This window comes from Mastigoproctus giganteus, chromosome 2, assembly GCF_048544385.1.
Source record: "Mastigoproctus giganteus isolate SK-2022 chromosome 2, ASM4854438v1, whole genome shotgun sequence".
Taxonomy (NCBI): domain Eukaryota; kingdom Metazoa; phylum Arthropoda; class Arachnida; order Uropygi; family Thelyphonidae; genus Mastigoproctus; species Mastigoproctus giganteus.
In genome coordinates, this window is record NC_143576.1 from 169,426,881 (window position 1) to 169,447,007 (window position 20,127).

The following is a 20,127-nucleotide window of genomic DNA, read 5'->3' on the forward strand; positions in this document are numbered from 1 at the left end:
TAATAGGGTTTTAGAGCATCAGCAACTAAGGCCATATTGCTCCGTGTATATTTTCTGTAAATTGTGTGGTTCCGAGGTCGATTTCTTGTTTTCTGGATGAAAAACCCAATTTTCCCTTAGGAAAAATCATGCTATCCTCTCCTGAGGCCGATTAACTCAGCAATATTGAGAAAAAGGCCCGTAAAAATCCCTCCCGTCATCGATGGCACTCAAAATGAGGTATTTTCCATTCGGTGTTGGGAGGACGCCAACTGGCTAATCGATGAGAAAAAACAGAATAGCAAATTATGAATTTTTTCAAAGTCGAAAAATATATATGCAATGTTTTCGACAAAAAATAAATTTCAAAGAAAAACTTCATGATTAAAATTGCATGAAAGCAATAAAATCTTTTAAAGCGATACATTGAAGAAGAACAAAAAAAGGTAAAAAAATTAGATGAAATACCAAGATATGTTATATGAACTTCAAACAATTTCAATACTGGAAACAACCAAAAACAAAAGCAAGAAGAGAGAGTGAAAGAAAATAGAATCACAAAAGTTATATAAAATAAAAAATATAAACAGAAAGAAAAGAAACAGCAACTGATAAAACTTGTTTGGATGAAAAACTGTGACCACTTAGGCCTAAGCTAAAACAAAAGGAAAAGTTTAAGGAACTGTACATTGCAGCTATCAAGTTTTTTTTTTTTAAATTTATTTCAGGAGTTTAAGATTATATATCAAGAAATTAGTGAAGATAAATCGTGGTCAAGATAAAAATTCTTATTGCTGCGTTTATTAATTGAAAATCCTCCATCTGTTCCAAACTCGTAGTTTAAGTCGGCATATATGCCACCTTTATGTAACGATTACCATTTCTAATTTCTCATTCATTCAACTCACGGAGTAAGTGCTTGCAATGAACAGACATGCTCCAACTGTCTGGTTTGGCAATACACCTGCTGTTGCAAGACCAAAATGTTCCCGGTATAATTAATTCACCAAAGTTTCCAGATTGTAAATCTGTCAGTAAGAGATATATAAATCAACAGCTGCAAAGTTTCAAATAAAAGTTTGACCAGCTGTTTCATGTACCTATTATATGTGTTTCTTAAACTACAGTCGAATAAAGGAGGAGTAATTTAGTGTGAACTGAGCATAACAAGGCAGAAAGTGAAGTTCCATGACAGCCAATATCTAAGACGCAAAATTAGTTAAGAGATAAGAAATTGGGAAGAACAGCGAGAGAGTGGGATACGTTCTTGGGTAGGTTGGTTAAAGGTGAAATAGAAGACAGAAATTGGTTAATTGCCAGTGTAAGGAGCTTGGTTAAGGATTCAATTTCTGTGCTTGGCTAAATTGCGGAACTTCGTTATTTATATTTCTTGTCCAGAAGTTTAGCAACACGTAAAATTTATCAATAACGCCAGGATTAGTTAAAATAAATAAAAATCTTGACACAGGAAACATACACTGTGCTGCCACTTTATTAGGTACACCTACCTAGTAGGGTGTTGAGCCTCCTTTAGCCTTTCAAAACAGCCTGAATTCGTCTAGGCATGTATTGAACAAGATGCTGAAAACGTTGTGCAGGGCTGGAGTACCATGCAGATAAGAGTGTATCACGCACAGATTCGACGGAGGTGTAGGCCTGCAGCGAACTGCCCTTTCTAGCTCATTCCTTGCACAATCCCTCGGCCCTGGAGGGATTGTGCAAGGCTCAAGGGGTAGAATTTTTTTCAGCCTGGACTGTACTTGTTAACAGGAGAGATTGCTTCTACAGGGATGGGATACACTTAAATAGAAAGGGTGCAAGAATTTTTGCTGATGCTGTCGAGGCAGTGTTAGGTGGGTCGGAAAACTGCTAGTTGGGGGGGATACAAGGACTAATAGATTAACAGTAGCCACTGGCAGAGGTGGAAGTGATTCTTGCACTGCTTCTAGTGGAATGAGCAGAAGTCTGAAAAACAAGATGCAGGATATTTCAGAGACTGCTGGTAGTCATTGCGTTACAAGTAAACACATGGGTTGTGTTAGGGTAGCTAAGAATAGAAACAGGTGCATGTATACCTGCGTGTACACCAATGCTAGGAGTTTGGTAAATAAATTTGATGAATTTGAGGTATTGCTCAAAACATCAAAGGCAGATATTGTTGGGATATCAGAGACGTGGTGTCACACAGATATAAGTAATGCGGAACTGGAATTTGGGGAATACAATGTATATAGAAAGGATAGACAGGACAGGAGGGGAGGAGGGGTTATGCTATTAATTAAGAAACACATAAAGTCAAAGGAAGTGAAGCCAGTTGACATCGATGGACAGGGCAGTGTCGAGTCAGTTTGGTGTGACATAAGCATAGGGAAATCAAAATTGAGAGTAGGAGTGTGCTATAGGCCTAATGACTCTGATGAATATAATAATATATTGTACAGGGAAATAGAGTGGGCCAGTAAATCAGAGAGTCTTATAATGGGGGATTTTAATTTCCCAGATATTGACTGGAATTTATGGGTTGGTCACTCGCACACTAGCAGGGCTTTTGTGGATTTATTGCATGATTGTTTTCTACATCAGCATGTTCGTGAGCCAACAAGAGGGAGCAATACTCTTGATCTGATTATCAGTAGTGATTCTTCATGCATTAAGAACCTGCAGATAAATGAACCACTAGGTGGCAGTGATCACAGTGTGTTGAAGTGGGATTTACTCAAGGAGGTAACTACCATCAGAGGTAAAGGGAAGGGTTTTTGTTTTCGTAAAGGCGACTATGATGGTCTGAGACAGTATTTAAATTCTATACAGTGGGACCAACTGATGATGTTACCAACAGCAAACTCAAAATGGGAAGCATTCAAGGAACTAATCTTGGTGGCTACCAGGCTTTACATACCAACTAAGAAATATTGTTCAAGGTTTAGGCCTAAATGGTTGTCAGATGGACTAATGAGACATGTGGCAGAGAAGAAAAATGCATGGGATACATACAAATTAATGGGTGACATGGAAGCCTATGATAGATATAAGTTAGTCTGTAACCAAGTCACAAAGGAGATTAGGCAGGCAAAGGCAGACTACGAAAAATCCTTGGCAAAGGATGCAAAGAAAAACAGAAAGGAGTTCTTTACATACTTGAACTCGAGAAGGAAAGGGATGAATCAGATTGGTCCACTGGATATTGATGGTTCAACAGTTGAGGATCCTGCTCAGGTGGCTAACAATCTAAACGAGTATTTTGCATCTACATTCACGCATGAGGAGTTATTCAGGAAGGAGAATGATGTAGGTAAAGTAAACATTGGCAGTGAGCTGGATGATTTTGTAATAACTGAGAGGAAAGTGGAGGAGAGATTGTTGAGGATAAACATAAAAAAGGCACCTGGGGTGGATGGGATCTATCCAGTTATATTAAAGGAGGCAGCAAAGGAAGTATGCAAACCCCTAGCCATAATTATGAGAGCTTCTTTGGACTCAGGGGAGGTACCCATAGACTGGAGATGTGCAAATGTAACCCCAATTCACAAAGGAGGATCAAAGGCTGACACAAGTAATTATAGACCTGTTAGTTTAACTTCTGTTCCAGGTAAATTAATGGAGGCACTGGTTAAAGAAGCACTGCAGGATCATCTAGACAAGAATTCAGTTATAGCTCAGACGCAGCATGGTTTTGTTAAGGGCAGGTCTTGCCTGACCAATTTGATTGGATACTATGATGTAGTCACAAAAGAACTGGATGCGGGGAATAACTTTGTTATTATATATTTGGATCTTAGAAAGGCTTTTGATACTGTTGCACATGGAAGACTGCTGCACAAATTGGAGCAGTGTGGCATTGGAGGCAAATTGCTGCTATGGATAAGGGGATGGTTGAGTGGCAGAAGACAGAGAGTGGTAATCAATGGACACTGCTCAACGTGGACTAATGTTATTAGTGGAGTTCCTCAAGGTTCAGTGTTGGGTCCATTGTTGTTTTCGGTGTTTATGAATGATATTGATGATGGGATATCAAGTTTAATGTCTAAGTTTGCAGATGATACAAAGGTTGGCAGGGTCGTTAAGGACACTACTGACGCTATGCTGCTGCAACAGGATCTGGAAAGGTTGAACAGATGGGCTGAGAGGTGGCAAATGAAGTTTAACATTGACAAATGTAAAGTACTACATATGGGTAACAGTAACCCCAGAGCAATGTATCAACTCTGCGGTACTACACTGACAGTGGTGGAGAATGAAAAGGACCTGGGGGTAATTGTGCAGGCAGATATGAAGTTCTCTGAGCAGTGCAGACGAGCTGCAAGAGTAGCTCATGGTGTCTTGTCAATGATATACAGGAATTTTTCTAGCAGGGATAAGGAGGTGATTATTCCCTTGTATAAGGCAATGGTTAGGCCACATCTTGAGTACTGTATACAGGTCTGGAGGCCTCATTTCAAGAAGGATGTAGAGCTGCTGGAACGGGTACAGAGAAGGGCAACAAGATTAGTAAATGGAACAAAGGGTTGCTCTTACGAAGAAAGGCTTAAGTTTTGCAAATTACAGAGTCTGGAGACTAGGCACCGGCGAGGTGATCTGATAGAGGTGTATAAGGCTTTGAATGGTTTGAGCATGCTCAATGCCAATGGGATTCTTCATCTTTCTCAGAATAATCACCTCAGAGGGCATAAATTCAAATTGAGGAAGGACGGATGTCGGATAGATGTGCGGAAATTTGCCTTTGGCCAGCGGGTGGTTGGTAGGTGGAACCGACTTCCATCGCTTGTTGTTGAAGTTGATAGCCTAAACAAATTTAAAGCTCAACTGGACAGGTATTTCGAACGAACGGAGGGGTGAAATGGGAGAGGGTTTTTTTTTTTTTTTTGGCTGATGCTGAATAAGCTTGCTTTCTTGCATCATATGACTCTACTAATGCTAATGCTAATGCTAATGCTAATTGAGATCGGCGGACTGAGCGGCCCACTCAGCAAAGAAAAGTCGTTATCATGTTCCTGGAACCATTCCATAGTGATTCGGGCTTTGAGCACCGGCGCATTATCCTGCTGGAAGTAACCATTTGACTGAGGATAAACTGTCAACATGAACGGATGCACTTGGTCAGCAACGATATTTAGGTACGATGTGGCATTCAGACGTGAATCTATGGGTATCAATGGACCCAACGTGTGTCAAGAAAACATTCATCACACCATAACACTGCCCCCACCACCTTGCACAGTAGTCGTCAGACATGACGGGTCCATGGAGCATGTTGTTTTCGCCAAATTCTGAGCCTTCCATCAACATGATGCGCCAGGAACTTCGACTCGTCAGGACAAGCAACTGTTTTCCAATCCTCGATAGTCCAGCGCTGGTGTTGTTGTACCCACAGGAGGTGTGCTCTCTTATTCTTCATTGACAACAAAGGTACGAGATGTGGCCGTCGGCTGTTGTAGCCCATTCGCGACAAAGTGCGACTAGTGGCCCGTTGTGATATTTTGTTCTGCGCACCAAGGTTATATTCTGACGTGATGTGCGGTATTGTGTCCTGTCTGTTTGCTTGCACAGTTCTAGCCATTCTCCTCTGACCTCTCTCATCAACAAGCTACATCAGGTGGATTAGAGTCTCGTATTGAGACAATACGTGATTAGCTGAGACTGGCCCACCTTCCCGTGGTGTGGACGAGTACCCAGAATCATCTGTCCAGGTGACTGATGCTTCTGGGTAGCCAAGCGGCCAGAACGGAACAACAGAACACACACAAACCTTCGTCACACACATATCTGGTCCATTTGTAGTGATACTGTTCTTCACAGAGATACGAGGCGGAGTTGAACTAACGTTCTAGGAGCCGCCAATTACAAAAACACATGTCCACATGTCTCATCAACAAGCGATTTTCTTCCACAGGAGTGCCGTTGAGAGGATGTTTTCTGTTCGTTGCACCATTCTCGATACACCCTTGAAAGTGTAGTGCGTTCAGGAGAACTGAAGTTCAGAGATGCTTTGTCCAGCACGTTTTGGACCTACTACCATGCCACGTTCGAAGTCCGTTAGATCACTCCTTTTCTCCCTTCTTGCTACAGTTTGTACGATTAAATGATACTAGAAAGGTTGTTCTGCTGCCACATGACCAAAGTTGTGGACATGTGGCTTGTAACGTTTGGGACAAACCATTTGTGGGCACAGCAGGGGTGTACCTAATAGAGTGGCAGCACAGTGTTTATGCTGACTATAATGCTCAGTAAGTGTTTGCAATAATAATAACTGAACTAAGTTACTTAAAAGTACATTGCATTTCACCTTCCAGTTTTAGAAACCTTGCCCTGCACAAGCTTCAACTTCTCGAATATGCGCTACCAATTCCATAAATGCTGATTTCCAAGTAATTCTTCAGTGGGGCATAGATAACTTAGTTGATTTTAATCCTTCTAAAACTCAGTCCTGTCTTATATATGGAAAAAAGGTTTCTTTTGTTCCTAGGTTTCTTTGATAAAATTCAAATTTCTAGACGAGATCGCATATCTCTTTTAGGGAATGCCCTAACCTCTAATCTCTCTTGGCATAAGCACCTCACAAATGTTTCTTCCTCTGCATCTAAAATACTGGTCTTTCTCTTTTACTCTCGGCCTTACTTTTCTTCCAAACAGCTGTTCACTCTGTACAAATCGCAAATCCACCCAACTGGAATATTGTTTCCACATCAGAGGTGGTGCCCCCAAAACCTCTCTCTCTCGGACTTCTAGATTCCATTCAAAGAAGGACAGTTAGGTTAATTAATGACTCATTTTTAAAAGTCTCTCTCTTCACTCTGTCTCAGAGACGTCTGCTGCATGCCTTTTCTATCTTCCATGGACACTGTTCTTCTGAATTGGCTTCTATAATTCCCGCTCTCTCTTCCAAACCAGTTCGAACACGTGCCGCAACCAGTTATCCTTTTACTCTCAACTTCAAACTCACAGAACCAACAACTTTTCTTCATTTATTCCTTCAACTTCCATTTTCTGGAACAAACTCCATCCATACGTATTTCTTTAAGATTAGAATCTACAGAAATTCCAGTCTAATCTTCTTTCATCATCTTAACCTTCAACCAATGCATGGCACTAAGTACTATAGGTTGTAACACCCCTCGTGCTTGGGGTTTACATAAAAAAAAAGGTAAACGAAGATGTAAACTCTTCTCTGTCCTAGAGGAAGTATCAAAGCAAATAGTAATTTGCTATTTACACCAAGTCTGGCCAATTCGGCAACATTTTTCTCGGGAAGTTACAAGGAAATCAAATATCAAATCACATAGCATTCACAGATTAAAGTAGAGGTTTTTTTTTTTTTTTTTTTCTGCAACTGACTCCATATTGACCATAATGGGGAAAGTAAAAATATCAATGACATCATGAAAAAAGTTGTCATTTTTATGCATAAATATTATCTTTGGATAATCAACTCAACAGAGATTTATTTATTTATATATATTTTTTATTTCTTAAGTTAGGGAGGTCCCAAGCCAGATTATGGCAAACGCCATGTGTTTATATACTATACCCAGCTAAACCATTCTACGAAGTATTACACATCTATATTCTGCTCCATAGTAGATTAGTATAACGCTCATACACAGTATATAAGTCATTACACATGGGTTGGTTTCAGTCCATACTCAGTATATAACTGAGTAATCAATGAGTCAGGATTGTAGCGTTTTATTCGCCATGGTGCAGTACAATAAGCTGTATCATAAACTAGTTATAATATATCCTCCAAATTGCAGCACAAGAAACTGCCTCAACTGATTATCCTACGTATCTTCTATGTATATTGGCATAAGGAACTGCATCGTAATCGATTACCATCTGCTATCAACGTGCAAAACGCAATGAACTGTACATCCTATAGGCACAGCAACATGAGTTGCACCCATAAGATGATCCATATAATATCACCAATTCACAACACCATGAAAGTTGAAGGAACTATAATCCGTCATATGTTCTTCTACATCCATTGCCAGATACTCAGCAGAGATATTTTCCATTTCTTTCTCTTTTCATCACAAGAAAGTTAACAATGCTGCAACCAACTTAAATTGACTTTGTATGTTGCATGCCTTGGTAAATTATCGCACGACTTTGTAAAAAGATTTGACTTCTGTCTCATAAAAGGTTTGTTGACATTAATTTCGAATCCTTTTAAAAATGAATGACGACATTAGTAATATTGCCCGCCAGGGTGTTTTCGAGCAGAATACCGTTTTATTGTAAATAGAACTCTGAATTGAGAGAAGACATCATACTTAAAACTCACTTCTGAAAGACAGTTCTCATAGACCTCATTTCGTGCTTTGGTGCAACAAATTTAAGAGAATCTCTTTTTAACTATTAAAATTATTTAATAAAAATACAGATCAATGCTGATGAATATCAGCATTGATCTGTATTTTTATTTAAAGCGAATATTAGTGTGATGGAATAATTTTAATGGTGAGTCGCGCCATTAAAAATTGAAACCGTTTTCAATTTTAACAATATGATCGTGCTTCTAGCCTCTGCGCAGTTTACAGAACACAAGATAGTGTAGCCTTCTGTGGAACCTTATTCATCACGATACATCACCGTCTTCAACTCGTTTTGAGTGGTCCAATTCGATTCCCGTATACGACGGGTGGAGTTTCTGAAGTCATTTTCATTCGTGATTGGTTAGATGATTTCGGGCAAATGCCGTACGGTTTTTCTCGGTGAGTTACTCTGGAATTTTTATCCCGCACAAAATCTACCCGAGAACACGTATATCTACAGATATAATGAGTTTATGGTTATGAGTACACGGTCGGGGAGGATCGTTAATATCAATATTCAGTACTTTAATGATGGAATGGAAGCCTGGTGCATCATAATTGTTGATTCTCATGTCAAGAGTTAAGCAAAGTGATTCAGTAAGGAATGGCGCTACAAAGATTCCCTGTCACTGAAAAAAAATTCAAGGTGCAAGCATCGACTGGCAAGGTCATGGCCAGGATCTTTAGGAATGCATGTATAATCCATTTCGATTTTCTATCATAAGGTTCAAAAATCAATGAGAAGATGTGTACTGCGTAATTTGCAAGAAAAGTCCAGGTAATTGTCAGAGCAGATCATCTGACCGCGTGAAAACATATGACAGCACATTGCAGCCTTTATGACAATAGCAGCAATCTTAGGCTGGGAAATCAAGATCATGAGCCTTTCTCCTTATACAGCCTAAACTTTGTCCATTGATTTTTGCTTGTTCGGGATCAATGAACTAGAAACAGAGGGTAGGAATTCCAACCTGATGAAAAACTCAAGGTCAAGGCTGTATGATTCGATTTCATCTTTCAACGCTACCAGCATTGTCTTGCCAGATCAGATCGATGGAACAATTGTCTGTGCATAAGAAAAATTCATAACAAGACTGGTGCACCTTGTAAGTAGTGATAGCATGATAATTGTGCTATATATGTGTTTTTGTAATAAAAACAAAGAGTCCACACGCGCACTTTGATGTATTTATTTTTATTATTTTTTGTTGCACGGGTGCGATTTTTGTAAGTTGCTTTAATAGAAACGACTCTCCGAGGTAGAGGACAACACCACCTCTCTCAATGAAATGTATACTTTTGCAAATAGTATAAATTTCATTGCAAGAGGCGCAGAGCAGGTGTATCGGTTATTTCACATGGCTTACGCCGGCCCTGGGATAATGATTTTTGGGATAATGAAACAAGCCAAGGTGGTACCTTACCTAATTATATTACAACGTGGTGAACAATTTATGAAAATAATTCCGGTGAACAGAATTGTGCTAATGCGTAACAAGAATTTTTTTTTATGCAAGACGATCTGTTAACTGCACTTAACCTCAATGCAAAGGACATCTGGACTGAAAAAAATCACCTAGATGTTCAGTCCAGGTTAAATGCTTCAATGATAAAAAAGGTAGTTGTGTACTTCATTCTCGATTTTGAAAATCAATTTTGGATTTTCAATTCACAAATGAATCGAGATTCAAAATCCAAAGTGGCTTCCCGTTCCTCTGCTGGAATTCAAAAAGTTTGTAGGTGTTGGACGAGATCCTTTCCCTTTATGTTTGTTCTTTGTAGGTGCTACTGGTCTTTGTAGCTTTATGACTTTTGTAGGTTCTCGCGGTTTGAATAGTGATTGCAATCACCGTTCTCCACACTCCGAATGGAAACGACCTGGTTCGAATCACTCTCCGTGGTGGCTGAGTTAATCAGTCCCAGATAGGAAGGTTTTTTCTCCTATAAACTCAGATTTTTCGTCCAGCAAAACAGGCAAGTTGAACAGGGAACACAAGCAATTTATGAACATAATACACACGAGTAGATGTTCTCAGGTAATCCTAAAATGACAAGAAATCCCCAATTGAGATCTACAATCTTCTTCTGGATACTCATTTTCAGATAACATTGGCTAATTTGCATATTTCAGAAATAACATTCTTTAGCCATAAGGTATTGTTGATCATTGCATTTATATATACTTAAATGTCATGACATTTCATTCACTTATATCAATTATTTCTCAAACTATTGAGCTTTTTCTAATCAATAACTCTATTTCATAACTGTACATGAAATAGTCCATAACTTTACTGAAGATTAAGAGGAACTTACTTAAAAGCAAAACCAATATAATACACTGCCTCCCACTGGCGTTTTGAGTTGATTTTATACAAATGAAGTATATCGAGAAATAATTCAAACAAAATATATTTCTTACATACTTTATCGACAATTCAAGTATCGATGTCAAAGGACCTTGTAGGAGGAGGAGGAGGAGTGGGAAATTACGCACTTTTTCTATTTATTACAGAATTAAAAGGAATAAATAGGAAAGAGTTATTTGAGAGTGCTCAACTGAATTCAATTCTGGTTTCATTGGTGTTTCCTTCAATGATGAAATCAATTAAATTATTAATGCGTTATTTTAAAATTTTGTTAGCCTTATTTCACTTTTGTCGTCTCTGTGTGGACGAGTGCTTACGAGTGATTGGAAAACGTTTGTAATTTATTTTTTCATTGGTTTTATGGTAACTTACACGATGGCAATGTCAAAAGTCGTGTCGATGTCAAACAGCTGCTCTCGGCAGAATTTTAATTAAGTGCCATTTAATTAAACTTCGATATTTCCTCTCCCATCCTAGGAACACGTTACAAAAATGTTTTACAATATTGTATTTAATAAATAATCTACTTAATGGAATGTATTATTTTATTTGAATTTTTCTCTTTCATTTTGATGTGTAAGCGCATCTTTATTTCATAATTGACTTGTTTTCGGACATTCAATAGCTTTCTTACTTTATTCCTAAGTTGTGTGATTATCTTTTTAACTCAAAATAGTGACTTCCTTTTTAGATAGTCGCTACTTTAGCCAGTAACTTCAAGTGTAGGATTCATCTACTTCCACCCCCACGAAAACTGGCAAAATTCCAAGATTTTATTTCAAATTTCATCTTGCTTCAAACTATTAGAATGCTCTTCGCATCTCCGTTTGTGATTTCGACATTATCTTCATTCTAAGTGTGAAAAGGCCTCTTCTACAAAGGGTAGAGAGAATTTAAAACCGTTTCTGAAAAACTTCTGGACGTTGTCTGATTGCAAACTGTTAAATTCACCTAAAACTAAATGTACCATTTCTGGGGAAGTGACAAGCAGCAGTTCTTTGCAGTATACAGTAAATTCTTATCCGGCACTCTTGGAATAAAGAGGAGGCCGAATTTTAGAGACATATCTAATGATTAAGCAGTTTTAGTTTTAGCAATTTTAATTATATTTGTAAACATTTATGACTGTCTTCTCCTGTTTTTGCGAATGCTCAATGCAAAGAAACTGAACGGATAATAGAAGTCATAGAAAAACAACCTGCCTTTATAATGAGTTGCCCTAGCATTGCACTACGGATAGAGATATATTAAAATTTTGAAAGCTGATTTCGTATACCATATAAAAACTCACATCGAACAACTTCTTTACAACTGTTTTGTATCCGAGTTGTTGTTATAGACCACCTGCTATCTAATGAGAGAATAGTTAGTTCTAAAACAGGTTGCCATAGCAGTCTCATCTTTTAAACAAATAGCTAATTAACCTTTTGGAGAGGCCATCTTTTTGAAAATAATGCAACACTAGGGCAACTCGTTGCAAAGGCAAGTTTGTTCTGCTGTGAGAATTAATACTTTTGCATTATATAAGCATTTTAAATGTTGATGGTCGGAAAAACACATAAAAGAAGACTGTTCACATAAACTAATCTTATAAAATAAAAAGGCACTCTTTTTTTTACATGGATTCTTAAAAACAAAGAGATCGTTAATGCGTGTGCCGGATTACTTTCTAATATATTTCCGCATTGTAAAATTTCGATTTTCTTTTGTAAGATTTGCCCAATATTAAAGTACCGAATTTTTGTAAAATACGTGTATTCTATGATCGATTTTGCATCTTTGTTGGATGAAAAACTTGAATTATTGGAAGAAAAAAAAAAAAAAAAAAAAAAAAACAGGAAACATTCGTCTGAGACCAACTAACTCGGTTACGTTGTGAAAAAACAAAAAACTATTGAACGGGTCAGTGGCTTTACACCATGTTTTGTTCGTAGGAATTTAATAAGATTATTAAACCGATGCCGTGTCGATAATTGGCATCGTTTTAATTGTATCTTATATTGCGAATCAACCTTCACAACGAGTGGCTGATGTATTGCACTGCTTTGAATAAGTAACGCGTCACCAGTGGAGAAAACTGATGTTACTTACTCTCGGCGGATACCATCACCCAGACGGCACCGTTTGAAATATGGTATGGGATAAAGATCTCTGTTATCCTCATACTATCCCTATTAGACAGGAAAGCAACAAAGATGTAGGAAGGTGAGGATAGTAGGAGAGGAAGAGGAAAAAATGCCGTAGAAGGAAGAAAGGCACAGTTACTCCTTCAACTCACACCACTCAATAGCAACGCTTCCCCAATAGAGAAGATTGTTGTTACCTATTCTCGGAAACTCCGGCCATCAGCTCCCCCCTCCCCCAATACGGCATCGTTTCGGAGCTTATTGGCTCCTCATCAGTGGGTGGACAGGTACCCTGTTGTTGCAATAGTGACAACCCAGTTATGAAATATAAATCCACAATATGAGAGATGCCCGATGATATGTAATAGTATAAACTAAGGCAATTATTTTGCATGAAGCAATGGGACTACGCTTAAGATTCGCTATTGAAAGGTTAAGTGCATTTGCACCATGTTTTGTTCGTAGTGAACTGTCCAAGTCGATAATTGACATGGTTTAATTGTATCTCATGTTGTGAATTAATATGAGACTGGGTTGTCATTATTGCAACAACATGGTATCTGCCCACCCACCGATAAGTAAGCCAACAAGCTTCGAAACGGTGCTGTCTGGGTGGTGGTATCCGCCGAGAATAAGTAACATTAGTCTTCCCCGCTGGTGAAGCGTTACTTATTCAAAGCAGCGCAATTCTTCGGCCACTCGTGAAGGTATCCACAATATGAGATTCAATTAAAACGATGCCAATTATCGACTTGGACATTTCACTACGAACAAGACATGGTGCAAAGGCACTAACCCGTTCCATAGTGAATTTTAAGCGTAGTCCCATTGCTTCGTGCAAAATAAATGCTGTTGTGAAAAAACGAACAATAAAAATTCCTGGCATCATTGAGGAGATTCGAACTCAGACCCTTTCCGCGTGGTGTGGAGAAAGAGATGATTATATCCACTCTACTACCCGCGAGGGCGAGAGAAACATAAAATCTAACTTCTTTATGAAATACTGGCAATTTTACACATTTTAAACATATTGTCCGGGAAATTTATGATGTTCATTCATTAGAAATTCGATATATTGTAATGAATGAACGTGAAATTGAATGAATATGAGAAAATGGACAGGACAGGCAGGTGATCTGAATATTAATCAAAGATCAATAAACTGTTTTCATTTTTTTAAATTATAGAAAGATAGTTTTCTATATTTTTATAACAAAGATGCGTATTTGTTTAATGTCTACCCCGATCCATTGTAACAGGCCAATGTTCATAATAAAGTAAGATTATTTTCGCACGGTGTGGAAAAGCAGAGATCATAGCCACTGTGCCAGGAAGGAAGGAAGGAAGGTATGTGAAGAGAATATCAAAAAATGGAATCACAGATAAAGGATATTGGGATAAGTCGATAAGTACTATAGTATGATAAAGACAGCGCACACGACGGGAGGATCTAATAAGACAGATTCCAAAAATGGCAGTGGAGGCGAAAAGAGAAAGGATTTATCCAGAAAAACCATACGATATAACGCGAAAAGAATTGGAATTAGGAGTGAACTTACACAAGTCATAGGAAGAGGGATTGTAGTTAGGATGGCTTGAGTAATGAAATATAATGTATACTTAGAGACAAACAATCTGATAATACTTTTTTTGTAAAGATTTTGGCGTAATTACCAAATAAAGTAAATTGCAGAAAATTTATAGATGCTTTGTCGATTTATGTTGACAAATGCAGCCAATAATTACATTAATTTAATTTTAGTTTTTATGAGGTTCTCTTCAGGTTCTCTCCAGCATGCCTGTGTCAATTTTGCATCAAAGATAATTGCATCAATTATCACCTGTTCTAGCAGCTGTATCGTGTGTACCTTCTTAACAATCTCCACGGGGAGTAGTCAAGTAGAGTGGGGAGGCCAAGGGATTGGATTTCCTCTTCCGATTCAATGTTGTGGAAAGGTTACGGGCACCAACTAGCTGGAAAATCACTTCAAAATTAGACAACTGAGGAACAACGTGAATTTGCGAAATCTGTACGTAATTGTTTTTGTCGATGGTAGGTTTCGCCTGTCAAAGAAAAAATGGTCCCACCACATGGCCTTGCATGGTTCCGCAAATTATGTTTACCTATGAGCTCTCACATTCCATTTTTCGAAGGACATGAGGATTTTCGGAACCCCAAATTCTAAAGTTTGTGGCGATTCATTCCTCCTGAAACATAGACAGTAGTTTCATCCGTGAACATCACACGTCTTAGGAATCCAATGCATTCACTCATCCAGCCCTTCATCATGTCTGTGGTGAATGTATTGGATTGCGAAAGATCATTGGGCTCTTCAGAGCCTGCATAGATTGAATCATTTATGTATGCATGTAGTCTCAAGCGTGTAGCACCTTGTGCACTATAGTACATGGAACCTACAATTCCCAGCTGCTACGCGTGGGTACAGATTTCTGAGCACTACGCTCAAATGATTCTCGGGTCCGTTCCACATTCTTGGAATTTATGTCTACACGCCCATATATCGCCAACCGTAAGACACCTCCGGTGCATAAGTACCAAAGGCACCTAATGGTGTTCTTTGGTATTTTGCCAATTCTGCACTAAACCTAAATATCATATTTGAACCTCGATACACGCTGTGCCTTCTCCTGGAATGTCATCATTTTCACGTGCTGAGGTCTTAGAGTTGATCAGTCGACTTATTATCCAGGGTTATCCGATTAAATTGCAATAACTCAATTAAAATGTAATCCATATTTAAATTGAAACTTTATTATAAATGAATATGGAATTTAATTAAAACTGTTACTAATGCGCATTTAGGGCTAGAGCCTCAAGCTGCGAACAAATTTAGACTATGTATATAAAGTGCTTAGCATCATAATACACAGCCATTTCTGAATAAACAGAAAATTTTTAAGGTGGCATCGTTTTAGGTTATATCTCATATTGTGAATACCTTCACAACGAGTTGCCATGATATTGCACTACTTCGAATAAGTAACGCTTCACCTAAGGAGAAGACTAGTGTTACTTATTCTCAGATAGGTACCACCACCCAGACAGCACTGTTTCAGGGCTATTTGATGTATGTATGTGAATATCTACTCGAATATCCACTTGTCCCTATTAGACTTAGAAAAGCAAAAAAGGTAGAGGGAAAGTTATAGTAGGAGTGGAAGAGGAAAAGAAACAGTGTAGAAGAATGAAAGGGACAGTAACTCCTTCAACTCACACCACTCAAAAACTCCTCGAATAGGCAACGCTTCCCCAGTGGAGAAGGCTGTTGTTACCTATTCTCGGAAACTCCGGACATCATCAAGCTCCCCCTAGCAGCACTGTTTCAGGGCTATTTGGCCCTTCGTCAGTGAGTGGGTAGGTAGCCAACTGTTTCAGGGCTATTTGGCCCTTCGTCAGTGAGTGGGTAGGTACCCAAGTGATGCAATGATAGCAAAAACAGTTATGAAGTATAACTTCACAATATGAGAGATGCCTGATGGTGTATGATGTATTTAGACTAATGCGCATTTAGGGCTAGAGCCTCAAGCTGCGAACAAATTTAGACTATGTATATAAAGTGCTTAGCATCATAATACACAGCCATTTCTGAATAAACAGAAAATTTTTAAGGTGGCATCGTTTTAGGTTATATCTCATATTGTGCATCAGGCATCTCTCATATTGTGAAGTTATACTTCATAACTGTTTTTGCCATCATTGCATCACTTGGGTACCTACCCACTCACTGACGAAGGGCCAAATAGCCCTGAAACAGTGCTGTCTGGGTGGTGGTACCTATCTGAGAATAAGTAACACTAGTCTTCTCCTTAGGTGAAGCGTTACTTATTCGAAGTAGTGCAATATCATGGCAACTCGTTGTGAAGGTATTCACAATATGAGATATAACCTAAAACGATGCCACCTTAAAAATTTTCTGTTTATTCAGAAATGGCTGTGTATTATGATGCTAAGCACTTTATATACATAGTCTAAATTTGTTCGCAGCTTGAGGCTCTAGCCCTAAATGCGCATTAGTCTAAATACATCATACACCATCAGGCATCTCTCATATTGTGAAGTTATACTCCATAACTGTTTTTGCCATCATTGCATCACTTGGGTACCTACCCACTCACTGACGAAGGGCCAAATAGCCCTGAAACAGTGCTGCTAGGGGGAGCTTGATGATGTCCGGAGTTTCCAAGAATAGGTAACAACAGCCTTCTCCACTGGGGAAGCGTTGCCTATTCGAGGAGTTTATGAGTTTTTGAGTGGTGTGAGTTGAAGGAGTTACTGTCCCTTTCATTCTTCTACACTGTTTCTTTTCCTCTTCCACTCCTACTATAACTTTCCCTCTACCTTTTTTGCTTTTCTAAGTCTAATAGGGACAAGTGGATATTCGAGTAGATATTCACATACATACATAAATAGCCCTGGAACAGTGCTGCTAGGGGGAGCTTGATGATGTCCGGAGTTTCCGAGAATAGGTAACAACAGCCTTCTCCACTGGGGAAGCGTTGCCTATTCGAGGAGTTTATGAGTTTTTGAGTGGTGTGAGTTGAAGGAGTTACTGTCCCTTTCATTCTTCTACACTGTTTCTTTTCCTCTTCCACTCCTACTTTAACTTTCCCTCTACCTTTTTTGCTTTTCTAAGTCTAATAGGGACAAGTGGATATTCGAGTAGATATTCACATACATACATCAAATAGCCCTGAAACAGTGCTGCTAGGGGGAGCTTGATGATGTCCGGAGTTTCCAAGAATAGGTAACAACAGCCTTCTCCACTGGGGAAGCGTTGCCTATTCGAGGAGTTTATGAGTTTTTGAGTGGTGTGAGTTGAAGGAGTTACTGTCCCTTTCGTTCTTCTACACTGTTTCTTTTCCTCTTCCACTCCTACTATAACTTTCCCTCTACCTTTTTTGCTTTTCTAAGTCTAATAGGGACAAGTGGATATTCGAGTAGATATTCACATACATACATCAAATAGCCCTGAAACAGTGCTGTCTGGGTGGTGGTACCTATCTGAGAATAAGTAACACTAGTCTTCTCCTTAGGTGAAGCGTTACTTATTCGAAGTAGTGCAATATCATGGCAACTCGTTGTGAAGGTATTCACAATATGAGATATAACCTAAAACGATGCCACCTTAAAAATTTTCTGTTTATTCAGAAATGGCTGTGTATTATGATGCTAAGCACTTTATATACATAGTTAAAACTGTTACATAACATACTAGAAGATCCACCTTGGTCGTGTAAGCATGCAATTACTCTTTTTAGTGTATTTAATAAAACTGTACGAAGAATATCCAAAACAAACATTTATTCTTCTTTGGGAAGAACCCATTTTACTCATCGCAATCATAAATGCTATTCTTCTAAAATACCACTGTTATCACAATGAAACAGTCCTCTGGTACCTATCTAAAAATATCTCACTCCATATCCAATGAAATTTGTGTTCTGTTGCATTGAATTCTGAAATAAATGGATGACCTTTTTCCAACACATATAGGCATACATATGTGCATACACATAAAAAAAGCAACAAATAAAGCATAAAGGCAATAGGAGAAACAAATAAAGTATAAAGAACAATACAGAAAACATAATAGAGAAAATAAAACAATAATTTTGTTTCCTACTTTCTGAGTATCCCAAGTAGAAATTTGTATATGTGGCGTGCACTTTCATCATCCGCTATTGCAGTTTTACTAAAATGGAATTACATTTCCATAAATAGGCCCGGCTGTCTGTGAGTGAGTGAGTGAGAAAGAGCGCATTATACAAATCGTATACGTTCAGCCACAAAGAAGAACAAACTGTGTTTTAGATTTTACTTATGGAGCCATAATCTGTTTATCTTGAATTTATGTCAGGAGGCTGACAAAGATACGAAGGCCAAACTTCGTGCTGCCATAGTTTCTGACTTGGAGTAAATTGGATAATGCACGCGCATTAAAACGACATATCTGAAACTTGGAAATATCGCTCACCTTCCAAGGGAGCTGTCATTCCCCACTTACAATACTCTTTTCTCTCTAAAAGAAGACTTTAAAATGATTAATAATATCGATTATTATTAAATTTATTATTATACGAGTATTTATATTAAAATATTCAATGGACTATGAACGCTTGACTATTTAACATTGAATAGGTACTTGATAAAAATTTAAATATTAATTAATATCTTTCTATACATTAAAATAATTTTCCTCCTAGTGATATTTATTAGCCAATGGGAGAAGAGGGATACAGGTTACGTGGTAATACGTAACAGAAACTTGTTTTACTCTGGTAAAACAAGCTTCTGTTTTAGCGTGGTCATGCTAGATAAACCTCGTGCACGCGCTTTGTTTATTTAGCATGACCACGCGGTGTCATTCTTGATTTCGACATGTAACATATTTATGTATTCATAGCTGAGGAAGAGACACACACAGTGGCGAAAGCTTCTCTAAGAATTTTATTTTATTTTATCAAAAGAAGCGACTGCAGTGAGCAGGAGGCGAAGCCCCCTAGTGTTAATTAATATATTAACTTATTCTTTATTTATTTTTCCCTCTAGGCAAATGTCCGTAGTCCCCCAAAAAAGCTTAAGCTTCTAATGATATTAAGTAAGACTTAATTAAATTGATATAAATATAGAAATATTTTTTAAAGATTATACTGAATAATAAATTTAAATTTTTTTATTTGTTTAATGCAAGATGTCCTTTACAAAATAAACCACACTCAATGCAAGTACGGTTTCTGACGTCATATTTTCTGTTTTGTTGGACGAAAAACCCACTCTACCCTCGCCAGAGACCGACTAACTCAGTTACGTAGTAAAAAAGACCAATAAAAATTCCTCCCGTCATAGTCTGTACTCGAACTCAAGTCTTTTCCCTTCTCGGTGGGGAGGACTGCAATCCTACCAACTGTGCTACACACGAGGGCTGCAGCAATGTATTCAGATTTCAGTAACTAGCACACTTGGCTTCCATTTGCCCGTGATGCAAAAGTTTTCTTTCGCAAGGATAGCATGTAATATTTTTTGTCACCAAGTCGGGGTTGAGAAAAATCTCAGTAAGAATCAAGGACTTAATATTAAGTGGTGTGGGGAATATTCATATCTGAAGATCTCAATCGTATTAATTCCACATTAATTAATTTATTTTTATATGACAATACATATAAATTGCGTTTCAGAGGATATGCTCTTTTATGGTACTATAAAGTACTACCCATTTCTGATATATTCAAAGTATAAAAGGTTGAGAAAATTTATACTTGGGGAAAGTGCTAATGAAGCAGAACAAATCCTCTGAGAATTTTGTGGATTTTCATGTA